Source organism: Humulus lupulus, chromosome X (genome assembly GCF_963169125.1).
Source record: "Humulus lupulus chromosome X, drHumLupu1.1, whole genome shotgun sequence".
Lineage (NCBI taxonomy): Eukaryota > Viridiplantae > Streptophyta > Magnoliopsida > Rosales > Cannabaceae > Humulus > Humulus lupulus.
In genome coordinates this window covers 53898454-53921059 of record NC_084802.1, presented here as the reverse complement: position 1 = coordinate 53921059, position 22606 = coordinate 53898454, and positions in this window count along the sequence as shown.

Sequence of the window (22606 nt, the reverse complement as noted above, 5' to 3'; positions counted from 1 at the left end):
ATGTTTTCCAACCTTCGTTCTGAACTTGAAGCTGTCTGCCAGGAGGTGTTGAACCTTAGGCACGTTCTTTGCTCTAGGGATGCGGACATTGCTTTGAAAGATGAAGAGATCAGCACTCTCCGCAGTACCGTGCAGCTCAAAATGCAGGAAGTGACCGAGTTGACTCTCAGGGTAACCCAGATGGAGGGGAAACTTGCCGATCAGCTCAAATAGTCTGAAGCTAAGAAATAGAAGCTGATTGCCGACATGGACCAACTGTGGAAGGATGCTCTTGTCGAGAAGGAGCAAGAGGTCAAGGCTATCCGGGAAAAGGCTTGAGAGGAGAATTCAAAGACAACTTTCTCTTGCTTTTACTTGATCTGGAAGTCCAACAAAGATTTGAACTTGAATTTCCTTCCTGAGAAGACGCGAGCGAAGGAGCTTAAGAAGTGTCTGGCTCGTGAGGCTGCCGAGGCTCAGGGTGGTCTTTCAGACAATACTCCTCGCCCTAGTTAGTCTTCTTTTGGTCTTTTGCTCTATCTTTCCTTTCGTGCCTTGGGTGGGGCACCTTGTACTTGATAGTTTTTACATATGACATTTTATGCCTTTATGATTTTTTTATGACTACTTAGTATATTGATTGAAAATTTTTATTTCCAATGCTTACTAAGTATATCAACTCACAACCCTCATTGGTTCAAGTATCAGTATACTTTGAACGCATGTATTGCACGTGCCATACAAACCTTACTCATTTACGTTTTTCATGCTAACAACCATGGTAATGTGAGTAGTACGATACTTCACCAAGTACCATGAACAAAAATGGTCAAGTCGACCACCCTATAAGGGACTCTGCTAGAAGTCTCCCTACCAATGTCTTTTTTGTTTTTGTTTTTTTCACTTTTGGAACATATATTGAACAAATGTCCTAGAAAAAATTTAGCTTGCTTAGTACTTAGGGTCACGTCCTCATTGCTTGTGTATACCCCGATCGGTATGTACTATATTCCCCCCAAGTGATCATGGGTTTAAAAGCCTTGGTCACTTGCTACTTGACCATGCCTTGCTTCGAGCATTTAGACACATAGTACTATCATTTTCACCCAATGATGCAAGCAGCAAATGCTTGTCCTTCATTAGTAGTTGGGTGATGGTTTCATACTCAATAGTAATGATACCTATACACAGATGTAGATTATGTAGCAAGTGTCGATCATGATTCACGCAATCTCTCGTGTACTCGTTATAATGATTGTAGACATAAGTGTCTAAGTTGGACTAATCGGGTCTTGATGAGCTAATCAAGCCTATACGAGTCTTAGATCAAATTATCGATCGATCCCTCAAGGACCAGATTCAATTATGATCCGATGATGGCGACACGTCTTCGGACCAGTCTCTTTTTTGATCGTATGGATCGATAGGTTCCTCAAGAATCAGGATCGAACTTGATCAGATAATGGTGACTGGTCCTTGGTCCAGTATCTTTTATTGATTGTATAGGTCGATAGGTTCCTCAAGATCCAGGATTGAACTTGATCAAATAATGGCAACTGGTCCTTGGACCGGTCTCTTTTGTTGATTGTATGGGTCGATAGGTTCCTCAAGAACCAGGATCGAACATGATCAAATAATTTGGCGACAAGATCCATGACCGGTCTCTCTTGTTGATCGTGTGGGTCGATAGGTTCCTCAAGAACCAAGATCGAACATGATCAAATAATTTGGCGGCAAGGTCCTAGGACCGGTCTCTCTTGTTGATCGTGTAGGTCGATAAGTTCCTCAAGAACCAAGATCGAACATGATCAAATAATTTGGTGACAATGTCCTAGGACCAGTCTCTTTTTTAGATTGTATGGGTCGATAGGCTCCTCAAGAACCAAGATCGGACATGATCCATAATGGCGACAAGTCCTCGGACTGGTCTCTTGTTTGGATCTTATGGGTCGATAGGTCCCTCAAGGACTAAGATCAAGCATGATCAAATAATGGCGACAAGGTCCTAGGACCAGTCTCTCTTTTTGGATCGTATGGGTCGATAGGTTCCATCAAGAACCAAGATCAAACATGATCCAATAATTTGACGACAAGATCCTAGGACCTGTATCTCTTTTGGATCATATAAGTACATAGGTTCTTTAAGAACCAAGATCGAACATGATCCAATAATTTGACGACAAGGTCCTAGGACATGTCTCTCTTTTGGATCGTATGGGTCGATATGTCCCTCAAGGACCATAATCAAACATGATCCGATGATTTGACGACAAGGTCATAGGACCTATCTCTTGTTGAACGTAATTTAAAGAATTAAGAGAAACTTAAGAAATTAAATTCATTCATTCATTGAAGCACAATGGTTGTTACATAGATAATTCGATAATAATACATTTGCAAATTAAAACTTACGTCGTTGCTGAACAGCTTCACTGATAGTACCAGTGGAGGTGTTCACCATTCCAATAGTTTTTTATTAGTTCTTCATTCAATTTAGCTATCTTGTATGTTCCTGGTGGGATCACCTCCTCCACAAGGTATGGCCCTTCCCAATTAGGTCCAAGTACCCCTGCTGCAGTGTCCTTATTGTTTAGGAACACCCTCCTGAGTACTAAGTCTCCAACTTGGAATTTTTTATCCTTCATCCTGGAGTTGAAGTATCTGGCCACTTTTTATTGGTGTGCTGCTACTCTTAGACTTGCCTTTTCTCATCTTTCTTCGATTAAATCGAGCGACTCTTCTATTAGCTGATGGTTCCTCCCTTGATCGTATGTCTCTCGTCTATGCGATGGGGGAGTGAGTTCAACTGGCAACATGGCTTCATAACCAAACGCCAAAGAAGATGGTGTATGGCTCGTTGCTGGTTGAGTCATTGTTCAATGTGACCATAGGACCTCTGGAATTATTTATGGCCAGGCTCATTTGGCTTGTTCAAGGCATTTCTTCAGAGTGTCTTTGATAGTCTTGTTCACTGCTTCTACTTGACCATTGGCTTGGGGGTGTGCTACTAACGAAAAGCTCTTTGTGATTCCATGCCTCGTACAAAATTCGGTGAACATATCACTATCAAATTGAGTCCCATTGTCCAAGACTATCTTCTTCGGTAGACCGAATCGACATATGATATTCTTCACCACAAAATCTAAGACTTTCTTCGAGGTGATGGTGGCGAGAGGTTCTGCTTCAGTCCATTTTGTGAAGTAGTCTACGGCTACAATAGCAAATTGGACTCCTCCTCTTACTGTGGGTAGCTTTCCAATTAGACTGATTCCCCATATAGAGAATGCCTAAGGGCTTTGCATTTGTGTTAATTCATTAGTTGTTTCTCGGGGTATCTTGCAGAACATCTGACACTTATGGCATATTCTGAGATACTTGATAACTCTACAAAATAGAGTTATTTTACCATTTTTTATGTGCTAATTGTTGCTTAATACTTGAGTTTTTAATTGATTTATTAAGTTTTTAAGTAATTTTGAATTTATTGGGTTTATTTTGATTTTTTATACTTTTGTGTGTTTTTATAGTTATTTTGTTGTAAAATGTTGTAGTTAATTATTTGAATTATTATTGTTAAGTTAGTGGTAAAAAAATGTTGTATTATTGAACTTAAATGTAAAATATAAATTAAGTTATAATTAATATTTTCAAAGAATTAAATTGATTTATTTTATAGTTGAAAATATTGTATTATGATTTATTTTATATTTATTTTGTAGGGAATTTATGCTCTTGAAAAGTAAAGAAAAATGAAGAAAATGTGGCATTTTCAAGAATTAAAGCTGAAAGAAATAAGTACATTATGGCATTTTTGAAAAGCTTAAAGCCCACCAAAAGCAGGCCCAAATCATCAACATTTGCTTCTTCTTTTTTCCCTTCAGCAGCTTCTCCGCGTAGCATTCCTTCAGCACCATCATTTGGGCCCAAGCCCAACATCACACCAAGTATCAGCTGCCATCTTTCCCTTGCTCAGCCAGCAGTCCACGCCTCTCTCCAGTTGCATTTCCTCCTTCAGCAATCAAAGCACGCCGCCTAGCATTTACCAAAGCCACCCATTTGCATGCTATATTATTCTTGAGCCCATAAATTACTCAAGTGTACCATTTGTCTCCTATGACAAAAATACCATTTTTTACCTCACTTTCTACACATTTTACCCCAAAACATTATTATTACACCCTATATTTTACCCCTATTTGCCATATTCTAATTAATTAAATTAATTTAATCAATTTACTTAATTTAAATTGATTATTTTAATCATCATTTTTGGCTATAAATAAGGGATTTGGGGTGTCCATTTTGGGGGAGGTTACCATACCAAAAACTCTACACATTTCAAAACTTCTCTATTCTCTTCATCTTCTTTTTATTTTTTTCTATGTATTTTTAGAGGAACAATTTGGGGGTTTCTCCTCCAAATTTTCCTATTTATGTTTGTAATTTTTAGTGTGTATTTGTTGTTCTAGTTATGAGTTTCTAATCTTTTTAAGATTATTAAGGTGATGATGAAACAATTTGTAACTAGATAGTATTTATTTTGTATGTTGATTTCCCATTTTGTGTAACAAAGTTTATGGAATTTTCTTCTTCAAATATATTCTTTCATCTTAAATATCATGTATTTTGGATTGTTAGCACATATTTACACTTTGTTCTTCATTAGTGCTAAAACATAATATTATTTGTGTAAGATGTGTCATTAAATTGTACATATCCATGCTTAGAACAAAAATATTATGTTTTTCCTTATAAATAATGTTCATTGATTTATTTGTTATTTCATTAGATTGATTTACACTAAATGCTTTGAAATTATAATTTTGAAAAGTGAAGAAAAATCCTATCTTTTTAGAAGTAATTTGTGTTTAAAATTATACATCTATTTGGAAAATAATAGTTTGATTTATTTTAACTATCACTAAAACTTGGGAATCAATGTACTTATAAATATTATTGAACTTATATTTTGTGGATTCTAATCCTTAATAATCTTATTTTACTATCTTCATTTCTATTATTAATCTATGTTATATATATTGTCTTTAATATATTTATTATTGTCTTTTATTTTATTTTTATTATACAAAAATCTCATCAATCTTTGGAACTAGGTTAGAATTTATTAATTTTGATTTAAAATAGTTTTATTTTCGATTTTAGGCAACTCCTTTGGGTTCGACCTCGTGCTTACACAAAAACTATTCTATAAATACGATTCGTGCGCTTGCGAGTATAAATATTTAAAACATACCTGTTTTGGGTCCATCAAGTTTTTGGCGCCGTTGCCGGGGAGTTGCAAGAGAAAAGAAACGAAATTTATCTCAAGGTTAGTGAATTCTTCTACTAGTTATTTTAATTTTTGCACTTAAAAAAAAAACTAAAAAATATATATATATCTATAAAAGCTAAAAAAAAAAAGATAAAAAGAAAATTTGGGACGGTTCTACCACCCAAAAAAAAAAAACTTACTTATTTAGTTATATTTATTGTTTTTTTTAGTTGACGGCACTTGTGCCTCCTATCTATCATTTTAATTTTTATAGTTGATGGCACTTGTGCCTCCTAATTTTGTTTATTTATCTAGTTGTAATTTTTTATTTTATTTAAATTACGCAAGTTACTAGTTGATGGCAATTTTGCCTCCTAGTATTTTATCTTATGTTTTAGTTGATGGCACTTGTGCCTCCTAATTTTTACTTTATTTTTGTTATGGTTGATGGCATGCTATGCCTCCCTACTCTTGCTTAAATTTGGATAGTCTTATTTAATTTTGCCTTATTTCTCTTTATCATTTATCATTTTATTGTGAAAAAAAAAATATACTTGAAAAGAAAACTTGAAAAAAAAATATATATTCTTGAAAAGAAAAAAAAAAGAACTTAAATCTTGTCCTAGCTCTTGTTTTCATTTCTTAACATTGTTTTTTGTTCTCTTAATTTTTATTTTCTTGTTTTTTTTTCCCCTTAATTGTCATCTTTAAAAAAAAAAATTAGTTTGTCATTTAGTTTATTCCATATGGATCATTTTAATTATAGTTGGAATTCTGAGTACAACTATTATGAGCATTCAAATTTAAATTATGGAGAAACTAATAATATGTATGATATGCATGAATCATTTGATATCCCATTTGCCCCCACCTATAATCCAAATTTTTCATGGAGTCATACCCAATCTCCAATAGGGCATGAATTCAACATGCATAATCAAAGTCATGCCCAATCCGACCTATCATATCCCATTGAACAAGAAACGAGCCCATCTTTAGAGGATACCCTACAACAATTCATGCAATCAACCTACCAAATCTTACTATCCCAATCTCAGTCAATCTCAAAAATTGAAACAATAGTAGGACAACTTGCAACTGTTATAGAGTCGGAAAAACAAACCAACCCATTCCCAATCCAAATAGTCAAATTAAAAATGAAAAGGAGAATGAAGTTGTTGAAGAACTTGTAATATGCATCCAACCCCCTAATAAAACCAAAGAGTTGGATGAAATAATTTTCGAGGCTCATAAGGAAAATGAAAAATATATAATTATATTTCAATAGCCCATAATTGAACAAATTTGTTTATTTACTCAAAATGAAAAGGAGTCTAATATAGATATGCAATTTTCTTATTTTATTGATATTCCATTAAAATTGTATATTTCTAACTTTCTTGTAGGTGTGATGTTATCAATTCTTATTTATGGCATTTGCATCAAAGTCATAACTCACCCTACTAATGAAATTTTACACCATCGATTGGGTGTAGGTTGAAAAAAAAAAATTATAGTCGAGCTAAAGACTATAAACTAAAGCGCTTTGTGGGAGGCAACCCATACTTTTAATGTTTCATTTTATATTTCACTTGTTGTTATGTGTTTTTTGTTTCATGTTTTTCAAATTCCAAAAAGCTTGAAGGAAACTTCTTGCCCAAAAAGAAAAGAAGAGAAGAAAACAAATGAGTCAAATCAAGGAAGCATTCATCAAAGGGAGTAGTTCTTAATTCTTTCCATTTGATTAAACATTGAGGACAATGTTTCATTTAAGTTTGGGGGTAGTGTGTATGTATTTTTCTTTGTATTTATGTGTTTTTCTTTGTATTTATGCATGTTTTTCATTTGTTATGTGTTTTTCTTTGTGTTTATGCATGTTTTTCATTTGTTGTAAAATTCAAAAAAAAAAAAATTATTTGTTTTTCTTTTTGTTTTTATGTGATTTTCATTTGTTATATAATGTTAAAAAAAAAAATTTATTTTCTTTGTTTTGTTTGAAAAAAAAAAAAATTTTGGTGATTTTCATTTTCTAATTATAAATTGAAATTGTTCTTAGTTCTTAGAAAAATATAAATAATTATTAAGCTTTACTTTTAATTTCTAAGTTAGTTTTGTTTAAATATATATTTTTCATAATAGGTCACTTTTCTATTCTATTCGAATTTGTGATATTTTGATATAGTTTATTTAAACATTAAATTCTTTAAATCTCAAAAAAAAAAAAATTTTGAAAAATCTTAGAATTTGCTTGATTATCTCTTGAGATTTAATTTATTTTTGTTTGCATAGGCTTGTCTAATGTTCACATGATAATTTGATGATAGTTTTTGTGTTTTTATGTTAAATATATATTTTGAAAACAATTTTAACTTTTTAATTAATAACATAAGTTTTACTTTTATTTGTGATTTTCTTTGAACTATTTCCATTATATAACTTTTGACGAAAACATTTGATATCACCAATTAAAAAAATATGTGTGTTTTAATTTTTCTTTTGCTCGAGGACTAGCAAAATATTAAGTTTGGGGGTGTGATAACTCTACAAAATAGAGTTATTTTACCACTTTTTATGTGCTAATTGTTGCTTAATACTTGAGTTTTTAATTGATTTATTAAGTTTTTAAGTAATTTTGAATTTATTGGGTTTATTTTGATTTTTTATACTTTTGTGTGTTTTTATAGTTATTTTGTTGTAAAATGTTGTAGTTAATTATTTGAATTATTATTGTTAAGTTAGTGGTAAAAAAATGTTGTATAGGCTCTACCCCCCAATGTGATCTCCACAAAACCCCTCATGTACCTCGATCATTAACAGCTTTAACTGGTCTGGTGTAACGCACCTTAGTAGTGGTAGGGAGTACCCTCGTCGATACAGGACCCCTTCGACTATCATATATCGTGCAACTTGTCTCACCAACTTCCTTGTTTTGTTTTGATCACTGGGTACTACTTCTTGGTTGAGATAGTTAATAATAGGGGTCATCCATGTATCTCCTAACTCAACAGATAGTGCCTCCTGCTCGGTTATGCTTCTTTCTGTCAAGTATTCGACGAGAACGAAATTCAGGGTGTCTGCGTCTTTGGCTCTGGCAAGCTTGGCTAAGGCATCAGCATTGGCATTCTGCTCTCTCTGGACTTGTGTAATTGAGTATTTCTTGAACTGTGCCAACAAGTCCTTCACCTTGTTCAGGTATTGCACCATCCTAAGTCCCTTGGCTTCATACTCCCCCATTACCTAGTACACTACTAGTTGGGAATCGCTGAATATCTCCAGGGACTGTGCGTGCACATCCCGAGACAAGTGTAATCCTACTAGCAATGCCTCGTACTCAGCCTCATTATTTGAAGTGTTGAATCCAAATCTGAGAGCGCAGTGAAGATCATTCTCTAGAGTGATCAGTATAATTCCTGCGCCTGAGTTGTGCTCATTGGATGCTCCGTTAACATATAGCTTCCATACAGGAGTATCTCCTTCCTTCTCGGTATCTCCATTCTCCGATTGGTAGGAAGGGTCTTCAAGGTTGGTGCCTTCGGCTATGAAGTCCACCAATGCTTGTCCTTTTATCGCTATCCTCGGATGATAAGTGATATCAAGTTGTCCTAACTCCACCGCCCATTTGAGTAATCATCTTGAGGCCCCTGGCTTCTGAAGAACTTGTCGTAGCGATTGATCGGTTAGGACTCGAATCGAGTGAGCTTGGAAGTATGGACGTAGCTTCCGAGAGGCGATTACTAAACAGTAGGCTAGATTTTCAAAAGGGGGATACCTAGACTCCGCACCTACTAGCCTTTTAATAATATAGTACACAGGGTGTTGTACCCTGTTCTCTTCTTTCACCAAAGCAGCGTTGATTGCATGCTTGTTGATTTCCAAATAGATGAATAGTAGTTCACCATCTATTGGCTTCGCTATGATGGGAGATTGAGCGAGATGCTCCTTCAAGGCTTGGAAGGCTTTCTCGCAGTCTTCAGTTCATTAGATCTTCTTATTGCCCCTTAGTAAGCTAAAGAAGGGGACACACTTGTTGTAGACTTTGATATGAACCTACTGAGGGCAGCTACTCTCCTTGTTAAGCTTTGCACTTCTTTGATTATGGTAGGTGACTTAATGTCGATCAATGCTTTGATCTTCTCGGGGTTAGCCTCGATTCCACGTGAATTGACTATGTATCCGAGAAACTTACTAGAACCAACTCCAAACGAGCACTCGAGAGGATTTAACTTCATGCGATACTTTCTAAGTATTGCAAAGCATTCCTCAAAGTCTTGAACATGACCTCCAGCTTCTTTGGACTTGACCAACATGTCATTGACATATACCTCCATATTTTTGTCGATCAAGTCTCAGAACATACCATTCAATAAATGTTGGTAGGTGGCTCCAGTGTTCTTCAAGCTAAATGGCATTACCTTATAACTGTACAATCCCTTATCTGTTCGGAAACTGGTATGTTCCTTGTCGGGAGGGTGCATACTTATCTGATTATACCCAGAATATGCATCCATGAACGAGAGTATTTCATGTCCTGCAGTTGCATCGACCAGTTGGTCCATTCTGGGTAGTGGGAAGCAGTCTTTGGGGCGGGCCTTGTTCAGATCTATGAAGTCCATGCATGCCTCCACTTCCCATTTGGTTTTGGGACCAGCACGAGGTTTGATACCCAGTTTGGGTAGTAGGCCTCCCTTATAAAACTGTTTTCCTTGAGCCGCTCGACCTCCTCCTTCAGGGCTTGAGATCGGACTTTGTCAAGCAGACTCATATTTTGTTGCATCGGTGGGTAGTTTTTGTCCACATTGAGGACATGGCTTATCACAGACGAAGAAATTTCAACCATGTCCTTATGTGACCAGGCAAAGATGTCCTGGTTCTTCTTCAAAAATTCTACCAACCGTGCCTTAATTTCCACCTTTAGTTCCTTCCCGACTTTGATTACTCTAGTTGGGTTCTCCACATCTAGTAGAACTTCATCAAGATCTTCAATTGGTCCTACCCCCATGACGTCATCCCCAAAACGAGGATCAATGTCGTTTCCCTCGCTTTGGGAAACTTGTTACAATAACAAATCTTCGTTAAAGGGATCCCCCGGCTCTAGTAGAGTGTTTCTTTTAACGTAAACTTCCATGTTGACAACCTCATCGATTCCTTTATGCCCTTCACAGCAGGTTACTACCATGTTATTTACGCATGGTCCTTTCTTTTCTTTGACCACCGACATGTTATAGCATTCTTGTGCCTCCCTTTGGTTACCCTGTATGTCCTTGCCTTGCACTTGTGGGGAACTTCAAAGACAGATGACAGATGGAAACTGCTATGTGTAATGCCATCAGGAAAGGTCTCCCGAGCACTACGTTGTAAGCCGATGAGCAATCCACCACCAGGAGCTCTGTCATCACAGTCTCGTGCCTAGGGGCATCCCCCACCGTGAACGGTAGTCTGATAGTTCCTGCTGGTGCTAGGCATTCTCCCATGAACCCATATATCACTTGGGAACAAAGTATCAGGTCCTTGACCATGAGCTTCATCTTCTCAAGGGATGATTTGTAGATGATATCTACTGAGCTTCTCGTATCCACCAAGCATATCTTCACTCGGGCATTGGCGATTTGAATGGTAAGGACCAGAGGGTCACTATGGGGGTACCTCACGTGCCTGACATCATCCTCCGTAAAAGTGAGAGTTTCACTTTGATACTTCAAATTTTTTGGAGACCACTCCTCGACTACCATGCACAGGGAAGACTCCCCTACCTCATGTCTTAGGGTCCTTACATATCATTCACAAGCGTTGTTACTGTTGCCTGCTATGTGGGGCCCCCACATATGGTGTCAAATGTGAAGTCCACAGCTGCTTGCTCCAGTGGTGGACTCATTTGCCTTTGGAACTCTGGATTCCTGCTCAAGGTCTCGGTCTTTACTCGGTACCTCGATAGTTTTCCTGATCGGAAGAGAAACTCTATCTCATCCTTCAGCTGTTTGAACTCATTTGTGTCGTGCCCATAATCATTATGGAACCGACAAAACTTGTTATTGTTCCTCTTTCCTTCTGAGCGCAAGGGTGGTGGATTTCGGTATGGTACCTTCTGGTATGTTGTCAAGTAAATCTCAGCCCTTGTTGTAGTCAGGACAGTATAGTTGGTGAACTTGGGCTGGTAGGGTTGATGCTTAGGCTATTTGTTGGTTAGTGCTGACTTAGCCTTCTTTTCTCCACTCTGCTCGGCCCCTGAGGTACTCCTCTTCTTATCGTTGCCCCCATTGCTAACCTGAGGGTTTACGCTGTTCTTGCCTGCCTTGATAGTGGTCAATTTTTTTATGTCTTTTTCTTCCTTCATGATAGCGTCATCTAGCTTCATGTATTTGTCTGCTTGGTCCAAGAACTCCTACAAGGTGTTGATGGGGTTCCTGTGTATGCTATCCCACAAGGGACTACGATAAATTATTCCTGCCGAGATGGCAACAAACTTCCCTTCATCTCCTACTGTGGATGCTCGATTTTCTTCTCTTATGAACCTTTGGATGTAGTCCTTCAGGGATTCATCCTTCCCTTGTTTAATGTCAGCTATCTAATTGGCATAAATTGGTTGAATCCGTTCGGCACTGAAGACCTTGCAAAATTCTTTCCTGAATTGCTCCCAGGAAGTGATGGATCTAGGTTTGAATTTCTAATACCATTCTTGAGCTGAGTCAGAGAGGGTGGTAGGGAATACCCTGCACCTATAATCATGCTCCACACCGAGTAACTCCGTCAGATCCTCGAACTTTTCAATGTGTCGTAGTGGGTCCTCCTTCCCAATGTAGGTTGGAAGTTTTTGGGGTCTTGTACTTCAGTGGTGGTTGAGCAGCTTGGATCTTGGCACTGAAGGGACTCCCACTTCTATGAGCCAGCTCGATATCGGAAGGTTTCTTTGTTAGGCCCTAAACAGTCGTGGTGAATGCATCTATCTGAGCCTGCACTCTTGAAGGGATTGCTGCTTCAGGTGGGGTAGATGTCCCCGGTACCCCCTCCTAAGTGTCGGTTCTCCTGTTGATGACTTATTTTAGATCCTGAGGTTATGCATCTTTCCCGAGCTTATCGAACACAATATTGGTGTTGTTCATCAGTTCCTTGCCCTTGCGAGATTGAGAATGTAGGGGTGGTAGGTCCACCTTGCTCTTGCCAGTTCAATCCTGCCCCCAAGCCTCTCCTCCTACATGACTATGAGACTTTGAGCAACGATTTCCATTCATGTCACACCTCTCAGATGTTTGACCTTCCTCTCCTGTGTCGTTTCATCTATCCCCATGGGAGGGGGCCTTCGGGTTGGTAACACTCTTACTCTGAGATGAAGTGTTATTCTTCTTAGTCATGGAGGAGGCAGTCTTGGACTGGATCTCTTCATCCTGTCTCTGGGAAAGTGGCTCTGAAAGCGTCCTTGGGGTTCGACTCCTCTCCTGGGACTCCCTGTTACTACTGTCTCGCATCCCTGCTGCTTTGGCTTGAGCTTCCCTCATTGCCTGAGCAGCAGCTTCAGCATTAGCTCGGGCTAACTGGGTAGCCACCTCCAAGGCCACAGCAGCCTCCTGGTGCCTCCGGTCAGCTTCCTACTCCCTCTGGATCATCCTTTGTACCTGCTCATGTATCTTCCGTTGTCGTCGTTCCATAGTCGTCCTCTTGACGAAAATTTTTGCAGCAAAGGCCTCCTGCCTCGCCAGAAATTGCGCCATCTCCTCCTGGTGAGCATCCTATGGATCTTGTGCATCACGTTGATCTCCAACCTCCACCTGAGGTTCGTTAATGGGATTGATGGGATCCTGATTGGTGGAATCCCTGGGAGCCATCTTCTTTGTCTGACTGGGTTTTGGAGGCATCGTAAAACTGATGAAAGTGTGTTTCTTGATTTCGTACTCTTAATGAAAGCACCATAATGTTGACCTATGAAATTGGCCAACGGTCGTATGTACAGTATATGACACCTTTTGAACGAAATAAATATAATATACGATAGAGTACACATATCTTAAACAAACACAGAGAAATTTATAGTGGTTCAGCCCTGTTCTGATGAACAGTAATAACCTAATCCACTTAGTCTTTAGTATTGAATCACTCGATAGACAATTACATAGATGAACTAAAGAGTTCACTCATCACCAAATTGCCCAAAGTCTCTCTCCAGAAAATATCCATCTAAAAATCATCCCAAGAGCCCCCTAAATGAAGCCCTGGGTCTTTTATTTATAGTACCCATGCATGCCACTTGGTTTTGTCAGTACGAGACCAATATGACGCAGGAGATGGGTCGACTCATCCACAAATTCACCCATTCTGACCTCCACTCCGAGGTGCCTAATTGCGGTGGGGCTTCTGGGGAGTTTTATACTTGGTCTCACATGTGTTCTTATTTGTTTTGATTTTTCTTTCTTTCCTAGGGACTAACCATTTTGTTTCCTTTGTGCAGAAAGCATTGGCATGTCCGACCTGGTTCAGTTGAAGCGTCAGAGGGTGTCAGGACCCTCTGAGATAGACGTCCCAATGGCACTAACAGCGGCGCCCACATCCACATCCACTATGGAATTAGACCCAGTTGCCCAAGCATCCTCTGCGGCTGCTCTGCCGGCCCCTGCCCCGAGCACGAAGGCTAACGACGAGGTCATTGACCTTGAGGCTTCCTCCCCCCAAGATGAGAGATTCTCAGAGAAGGGTATGGAAATCCCTTCCAACATGCCTGACTCTCCTCCAGTCAAGGTGCCTTGGTTGATGATCTTCCCAATACACTATGTTGGGGAGGACTTGGAGGTGCACAGGGAGGTCGATGAGTATTACAACGCCCGCATCGAAGAGGGCAACGGGGACTTCAAACTCCTTGCTGAATTTCTACGCGAGGACTGGCCAAAGGATCCCGTTATCCCTCCTTGTCGCGAGGAGCTGGAGCCTCTCCTTGTGGGGAGAATAGGAGATATGGTCGTTCCGCTCGACGCGGAGCTCCTGCAAGGATTAGCGTCGTCCCTATGCAAGATGCCTACCAGTAGCTTCACCAACTATGGCAGTGACAACGAAGTTTCGCTAGTAGCTATCAGCCGCCATTCTTCCTTGAGGGTAAGTCTTCTAATTTCTGCCTAAATTCAGTGTTTATTTCTCTATCTTTTTGGCTGATTTTACACTCTTATTTGACAGACAGCGACCCTTAACCAATGGCTTGGGGACCTAGTGCAGATGCAGTCTTTTAAGCTGAAGAAGGCCTGGGAGCAGCTTGCCCGGGCTCAGGAAGAACTAACTTAGCTTTAAAAACCGCGGTCCCCCTGGAGGAACACTCGCAGCTCCAGAAAGAAATGGAGGACACGAGGGCCTGTGTCTGCGAGGTGGAGAACCTACTAGCCACTGAGCAATCGAAGCCATCCGCCTTGGAGGAAACTTCCACTAAGTTGCTTGAAGATGCTGCAAGCCGCACCCGGGTCGTGGAAGAGGAGCTGGACAAAGCCCGCGAAGAGCTTCGGTTGAGTCGAGCAAAGTCTCTAACCCGTGCCGATGTGCTGGAGATAGCCAAAAAAGTTGTCGAAGACCATCGCCGTCGAGCCAAAGAACTGGGGAAGGACCTGGATGTGATGGCCGAAGATACACTCTTCGTTGCGTGGCAGAGCAACAAAGACATGGATCTCTCATTCACCAAGGATCCTGACATGAAGACAAAGCTTGAGGCACGTCTTGAGGTGGAAGAGGTCTCGGCTGCCCAGGAAAAGTAGGCCTTGGCGGCGAGTCGCGTTCCTGAAGGAAATCCTATGATGAAGGTGGTGGTGGAGGTGCCCCCAGGCCTAGGGCCTCAGTAATTTTGTCCTATGTAATTTTTTTTTAACTAAGTAGGCATGTGTGCCATAGTTTATTAGGGTATAGAAAATCAATGCTTGAGACCCTGAGCACTGTTGTAACTATTTTTCGTTTAAACTCATGGAGCTTGCACTGCTTTATTGCCATGATTGCATCATTATTGCCAAATTTAACCTTTAACAAATATGCAACGTGGAACCGAGTCTTGCGCTCGAGTCTTAAAGCCTTGAGTTTTATCATTATTGCCATGATTCCATGTGTTTAGTGTTGCTCTGTAGGCTCGTGGTCCTCGAGAGTAACTTTAACGCTAGGTCAAGTGGTCACTCGACGTGACCCTACATCCCCGAGTTCCAACAACTCAGGACAGGGCCTGCCTGTGGTACTTAGAACTTGAGGATCTTCCTACCAGTGTTTAGACACTTGTGCATATAGTGTTTCATCTTAGGCTCGAGGTCATAAGTAACTTTGACGCACTGTCAAGTGAGGGCACTCAACTATCCCACACCCTCGAGTTCCAACGACTCAGGCTTTGGGAGATCTTATACTGTAGGGTTCTTAGTGCTCGACATTTATTGTTGCCTTCCAGGCTCAATGTCCATGAAAGTAACTTTAATGTCATCCCGTGTTCTCGAGTACTAATGACCCGGGACTTTTAGGGGGTCATCCACATTAAGTTATCTGCCCACGGGGATGCAGTCACCGGTGGGCCAGCTTGGGATTATTGATTTGCCCCTGAGTACACGACTCAGAACCTAATCATTTGGAATTCATGAACTCACTATCCCAGACCTAGGAGGTTGAGTTTCCTGCCCTTTGACTAGGTCTCGTGACTCAATTTTAAGTGCCCGAGTAATAATGACTTGGACTTCCATTCACATCTCGAGAATTGGGATTTGTTCAATGCTCCCTAGGTGCGCGTTGTCCTCGGGAGAGTATGCTAAATCTAATCTCTTGTTACTTGGATCTTTTCGGCACTGTGTTTCTATCAGGCCATTTAGCTATGGGATCCCATGACACTAGGGATGCTTCACTCGTCGACTAGCCATTCTCCCCATGTCATGGACTTCCCGATGCTACAATATTTGAGGCATACAGAGGACTTAGACATAACTCCTCGGATGCAATGTCCACGGGAGGCGTCCCAAGTCTGCCCCGGGACCAAGTACGGAGCACTTGGTCTTCCGTTCGCATCTCGAGATCAAAGGACTTGATCAGAGCTCCTCGGGCGCAATGTCCACGGAAGGTGATGTAATTCCATTCTCGTGCTACTAAGATTCTGCCTAGCTTCTAGGTGCTAAGCCCTATTCTGCTTGGAACAAGCTTAGTCTCCTAGGCCAGATTCGACTAGTTTCCTAGGTTTTTCTATTCTCGAGGTGGCGACACTAGGCTTACTCCGCTTGACAAGCTTAGTTTCCTAGGTCGTTCCCTGCAATGCGTGATGTTGCCCTAACTCCATGCTCCCCAAGTGATCGGAGACTAGTCTGCTCTCATTTATTCGGGCAGCGAGCGGGTGCTCTTACACATAGCATTAATGGAATAAAGGAAACCAAAAAATATAAGCACACAAACAAATTTCTTTTTTACCATGTTTTATATACACGGTTTCCATTAAATGTGCCCAAAGGCTACAAGGGAGACTACAAAAATTAGCAAGGTTCACTGCTCATATAACTAGTAACACCAGTGAAGATGCTCGACATTCCAGGTGTGGGGTATTAATTCCCCATTCAGTCAGGCCAATTTGTATGTCCCCGGACATACAACGCTCTCGACTTGGTATGGGACCTCCTAGTTAGGTCCCAGCACTCCTGCACCAGGGTCTTGGGTGGCAAAGTAGACTCTTTGCAACACCAGATCTCTAACCCCAAACTTTCTATTCTTCACTTTAGAGTTGAAATACCTGGTTACCTTCTGTTGGTAGGATGCTACTTGAAGCTGAGAACCTTCATGGAGCTCCTCCATAAGGTCCAGGGATTCTTGCAGTAAAGCATGGTTTGTGTTCAGGTCATATGTATCCTATCGGTGCATGGAGATTGCGGCTTCAACTGGGAGCATGGATTCATACCCGTAAGCCATTGAGAATGGCAAGTGGCTAGTGGAGGTCCTGGCAATGATAGAGTAGCTCCACAATGCCCTAGACAGCTCCTCGGGTCAGGCGTCTTTCGCCTATTCAAGCCTTTTCTTTGAGGTGGCCTTGTGCGTCTTGTTGATTGTTTCCACCTGCCTGTTAGCCTACATGTGGGCGATGAAAGAAAAGATTTTCATGACTCCATGTCTCTGACAGGAATCGGCGAACACCTCGCTATCGAACTGCAGACCGTTGTCGGAGACTATCTTCCTTCGATGCCCATAGCGGGAAACGATGTTATTAATGACGAAGTCTAGTGCCTTCTTGGAAGTAATAGTAGCGAGTGGCTCGGTCTCGACCCACTTCGTGAAGTATTCGACCGCCACTATCACATACTTCACTCCTCCATTTCTCGTGGGTAGTGACTCGATAAGGTCAATGCCCCAGACCGCGAAAGGCCAAGGACTTGTCATTTGAGTGAGCTCATTCAGAGGAGGTCGAGGTATGTTGGCAAAATGTTGGCACTTGTCACACTTCTTGACATAGTCCATTGCATCTCTGTTCATGGTGGGCCAAAAGTATCCCTTTCTCAAGATATTCTTGGCAAGGCTCTGCCCCCCGGCGTGGTCCCCGCCAAAGCCCTCATGCACTTCTCAGAGTATCATGCTAGCTTCTTGCTTGGACACGCACCGTAACAGAGGCAACGAGTATGCCCACTTGTACAACTTGTCATCCATGATAATATACCGAGGCGCCTGGTAGAGTAGCTTCCAAGCCACTTTCTTATCCTGCAGCAACTCCCTTGAGACGAGATATTTAATTATGGGCTCCTGTTGCAAAAATTAAAGCTATGCAAGTGCACAAAATCACATTTTGTAATAATTTCTTGGTAATACCAACTATCGTCCCACAAGGACTGAATTATCAATTACTAGATAATTAATTCTTAGTTTCTATTTGGTTAACGAAAATTGGTTTTGTATCTTGATAATTAAAAACTATAATGCTACTAAAAATAATGCAAGATTGTAAGAACATAAACAAGAATAAAATTCCAAGGATGTGAACAATTGGGGTTTTAATTCATCTCCAATCCCTCCTATCAATCACTAACACAATATTAAAAACTCTTATTCTTATTAAGCTAACAAGTTGTCAAGGTATTTTATAATCGGATTAGGAATTATAAAACTCAACCTAATTGTGAACTTTCTATATTTCTATGATAAATTCAACAAAGGAGGCAATGAATTCACAACCTAGATGCTGCACAAATAATCTAGATACTTTCATTCTAGATTAAATCTATGATGTTTCAATCAAAGCTTGTTTAAATTTCACTTTTCGGAATTTATATTCAAACACAAATAGATAATGAAATAATATAGCCAATCACATTTCACGCATTAAAATAGATTGAGACAAGCTTAATAGAAGAAGAAGAAAAATACATATTGCATTAGATCATCAAAGGAGTTCAAGAGAATCCTTTAAAAACCCTAATAAAGATTTAAGAACTGTAGAGTGCGAATGGAGATGCTCCACGGTGTGTTCCTTACTTCAGAGTTCGTCCTCCTCTCTATTTTGATTCTCTCCTTTCGAAATTAGTATTCAAACCTAAATTTTTTTCCTTCAGAAGCAATGCGAGTTGCAGCCCAACACTTCAAGTGCCGCGGCCCGTGTCAATTTGGGCTTCGCGTTGATGTCAGGTGGGCCTCGACCCAACCTTTTCAGCGCCGCGGCTCTGGGTCAATTTCTGGGTAGACAAAGCCTTCAGCGCCACGACCCTCTGTTCCTGCGTCACAACCCATGTCAAACCTCAAAAAATAGGCTTTCTGCCTTGGACCTGGCTGCGGTTCAGCATCGTAGCGTCGCTGCCCTTAACAACTTCTTCAATTTTTGTGCTTTTGGGCCCGAAAAATTCACCAAAGCCATAAAATTGCTTGAAGATTCATCTTTTCACGATTGCAACACCAAAAAGCCAAGTTTTTATCATTTTTCTGCCAATTTACTCCAATTGTTCATTTCCTTTATTTATAAGCTAAAATCTGAAAACAAACAAAAACAAGCATAATAATGCACTAAACAATAGAGAAACTTACCAAACACAACCTAAACACAACACAACACAAAACTAGACTCAAAAGCTCCATCCACCCGTCCTGGGGCTGGATCGCCTCCACCTCCTCGGGGCGCCGAGATACTCGGAGAAGATAAGTAGTCGATGGGGACTACATTGATTAGTTCGGCGTCCTTGGTGGTTGCGAGCCTGGCCAGGGCATTAGCATTCGAGTTATGCTCCTGCGACACTTATCGAATTGTGAATTTCCTAAAGCCATGTAGCATCTCTTGCATCTTCGCTAGGTAAGCGGCCATATATGTTCCTCAGGCCTGATACTCCCCGAGTACCTGATTAACTACTAGCTATGAGTCACTAAAAAGCTTGAGGCCCTCAGCCTTAAGCTCAAGTGCAACTCGAAGACCAAAAATTAACGCCTCATACTCGACTTCATTGTTGGAGGCATCAAACCCAAATATTAAGGCGCTATGGACCCTGTGCCCTTCGGGGGATACTAAATTGAGACCTACTCTGGCCCCATTTATATTCGACGACCCATCGACATACAACTTCCACGTGGGCCCTTCTACTGGGGCATTCATAGGTTCCTCATGATTCCCCGTGCACTCAACGATGAAATCTACCAATGCTTGCCCCTTTATGGCCATCCTTAGGAGGTAAGCGATGTAAAACTGGCTAAATTTGACAACCCACTTCAAGAGTCTCCCAGAAGACTCTGGTTTTTGGAGGATTTGTTGCAACTGGTGGTTCATGAGGACTTTGATGGGATGCACCTGGAAGTAGGGCCTTAGCTTCCGAGAAGCCACCATCAGACAGAAGGTTAGCTTTTCCATGATCGGGTATCTAGACTCTGCTCCAAGGAGCCTCTTGCTCACATAATACATGGGATGTTGGACATGGCCGTCTTCGCGGACTAAGGCGACGCTGATGGCATTCTCAGATACAACCATGTAGAGTTAGAGGGGTTCCTTTTCCATGGGCTTTGACAGGATATGAGGGTTTGCCATATGAGCCTTCAGTTGCTGGAATGCCTGCTCACATTCCTCCGTCCATTCAAACCATTGTCCTCCTCGGAGGATGTTAAAGAATAGGATGCACTTGTTCGTCGCCTTTGAGACAAAACAACTCAAAGCAGCGATCCTTCTAGTGAGACTCTGGACATCCTTATGCTTTCGAGGGGATGGCATGTCGATCGAGACTTTAATCATTTCGGGGTTTACCTCTATTCCTTGAGCGCTGACGATGAAGCCCAGGAATTTACCCGAAGCAATGCCAAAGGTGCACTTATGGGGATTTAGCTTCATCCCAAACTTGCGGAGCACTTCGGGGGCCATCCGGGATTTCACCAGCATGTCATCCACGTACACCTCCAAACTCCGCCCCAACTGCTCCTTGAACACACGGTTCATGAGCCTTTGGTAGGTTGCCCCGACATTCTTTAGCCCGAAGGGCATCACCTTATAGCAATAAACTCTCTTGTCCGTTTGGAAGCTGGTGTACTCTTGGTCCATGACATGCATGGAGATCTGGTTATACCCCGAGTACGCATCCATGAAGGACAAAAGTTCATACCCGGAAGTGGCATCGACCATCTGATCGATCTTAGGTAATGGGAAACAGTCCTTAGGGCAGACCTTATTCAAGTCGGAGAAGTCTATGCAAGTCCTCCAGGTTTTGTTTGGCTTAGGCACGAGGACCAAGTTGGACACCCACTTAGGATACTGTGCGTTCCGGATGAAACTGTTCACAAGCAGTTTGTTGACCTCCGCCTTCAGGGCTTCCGCCCTAGTCTAGTCAAACATTCTCCTCTTCTGTTGGATTGGAGAAACGTTTGGATCAACATTCAAGGCATGGCATATGTATTTGGGTCGATGCCTGTCATGTCAGAATGAGATCAGGCGAAGACGTCCTAGTTTTCTCGGAGGAAGGTTAGGAGCGATTTTCAGACTTTCTCCTCCAGATTCTTCCCAATCTTGGTTCTCTTATCAGAAGTAGCCACGTCGAGAGCCAAATCCTCGATTTCCTCCATCGGCTCAATCGCCCTCTCCTCTTGAACTCGCGGGTCCAGCTCATCTGCCTCTTCAGCCAGTACTGCTATCATTTCTGCATTCTTAGGAAGAGACTGCTCGTGGTCCCTTATCTCGACTACCATTACTAGTTGTTGGAGGTAGACGTTATAGCATTGCCTCGCCTCCTTCTGGTCTCCTCGGATTGTACCGATTCCCGAATCCGTGGGAAATTTTAGGCAAAGATGCCGAATTGAGGTGACAGTTCTGAATTCCACCAAGGTCGGACGCCCGAAAATGGCGTTATACGCAGAGGTGTTGGGAATTGTGCCCTGAAAGCATATGTAGTAGACATTATTTTATGAAATAAATAAATAAATTGAATTTGTTATGCATATATTTTATGGACTATATTATTTTGTGATAATATTATGTAAATATCAGAAAAATTTCTAAGTTCATATATGTGATCTCAAACACGTATTAGTACGAGAGGATTGTGTGTTGAGATAAATGAACTTGAATAGTTCACAATAAAATAAAGTTATGGAATCTTTAGATTAATTACTGCAAGTACGGTCCACTAGTATTATGGATACATGTGATCTAGATTTGGATCACTAGTGTGGTAGGATACTTTAGTGGAGGTGCTTTATATATTAGAGGATATATAGAACTGGACCAGATATGTTCATTAATACTTAGTTAAATACCGTTTCAAAGTATTAATTAAATATATCAACTGATGATAATATACAAATAGATCTTAATCCTGAAGTTAATATGAACTCTTGTTTATGTTATATGAGTTCTTTGATTCACTCGTTAGGGTCTGTCATAATGATCAGGCTAGACATTTTTGTTTTGGGAACTCATTATTGTAGATGGCTGGGGACATGGTATACAGATATGGAATATATGCCTTATCGCAAGAGATTGAATAATGGTTCTCTTAACTTTTGGGACTGAAAGGTTATTGAGCTCAAATTCATAATTTAGTTATGAATTAACCTTCACTAGTAAGGTCAATGGTACTTAAGGAAACAAGAGATAATTAAAAGGGTAAAACAATAATTTTATTCCCGATTAATTATGAACCATTATTAGAGGGTCAATTTGTATGCAATGATTATATCAATTGACGCTTTATAATTATAAAGCACTTAGTAAATGAAATGTCTATAATTACAAGAGTGCAATCTCATATTTATAGTGGAATGATTATGAGATTAGTAAATTAAGATTATTCAATTAAAGAGTTTAATTAATAATCTCAAATTTATTGGAGCTTGGAATTATAGGTGCATAGGTCCCCATAGCGGCTCTATCAACACTATTCAAGGTAATAGTTTATATGAAGGGAAAAATAGTTTAAAGACATATTTAAGAAGAAATTTGTT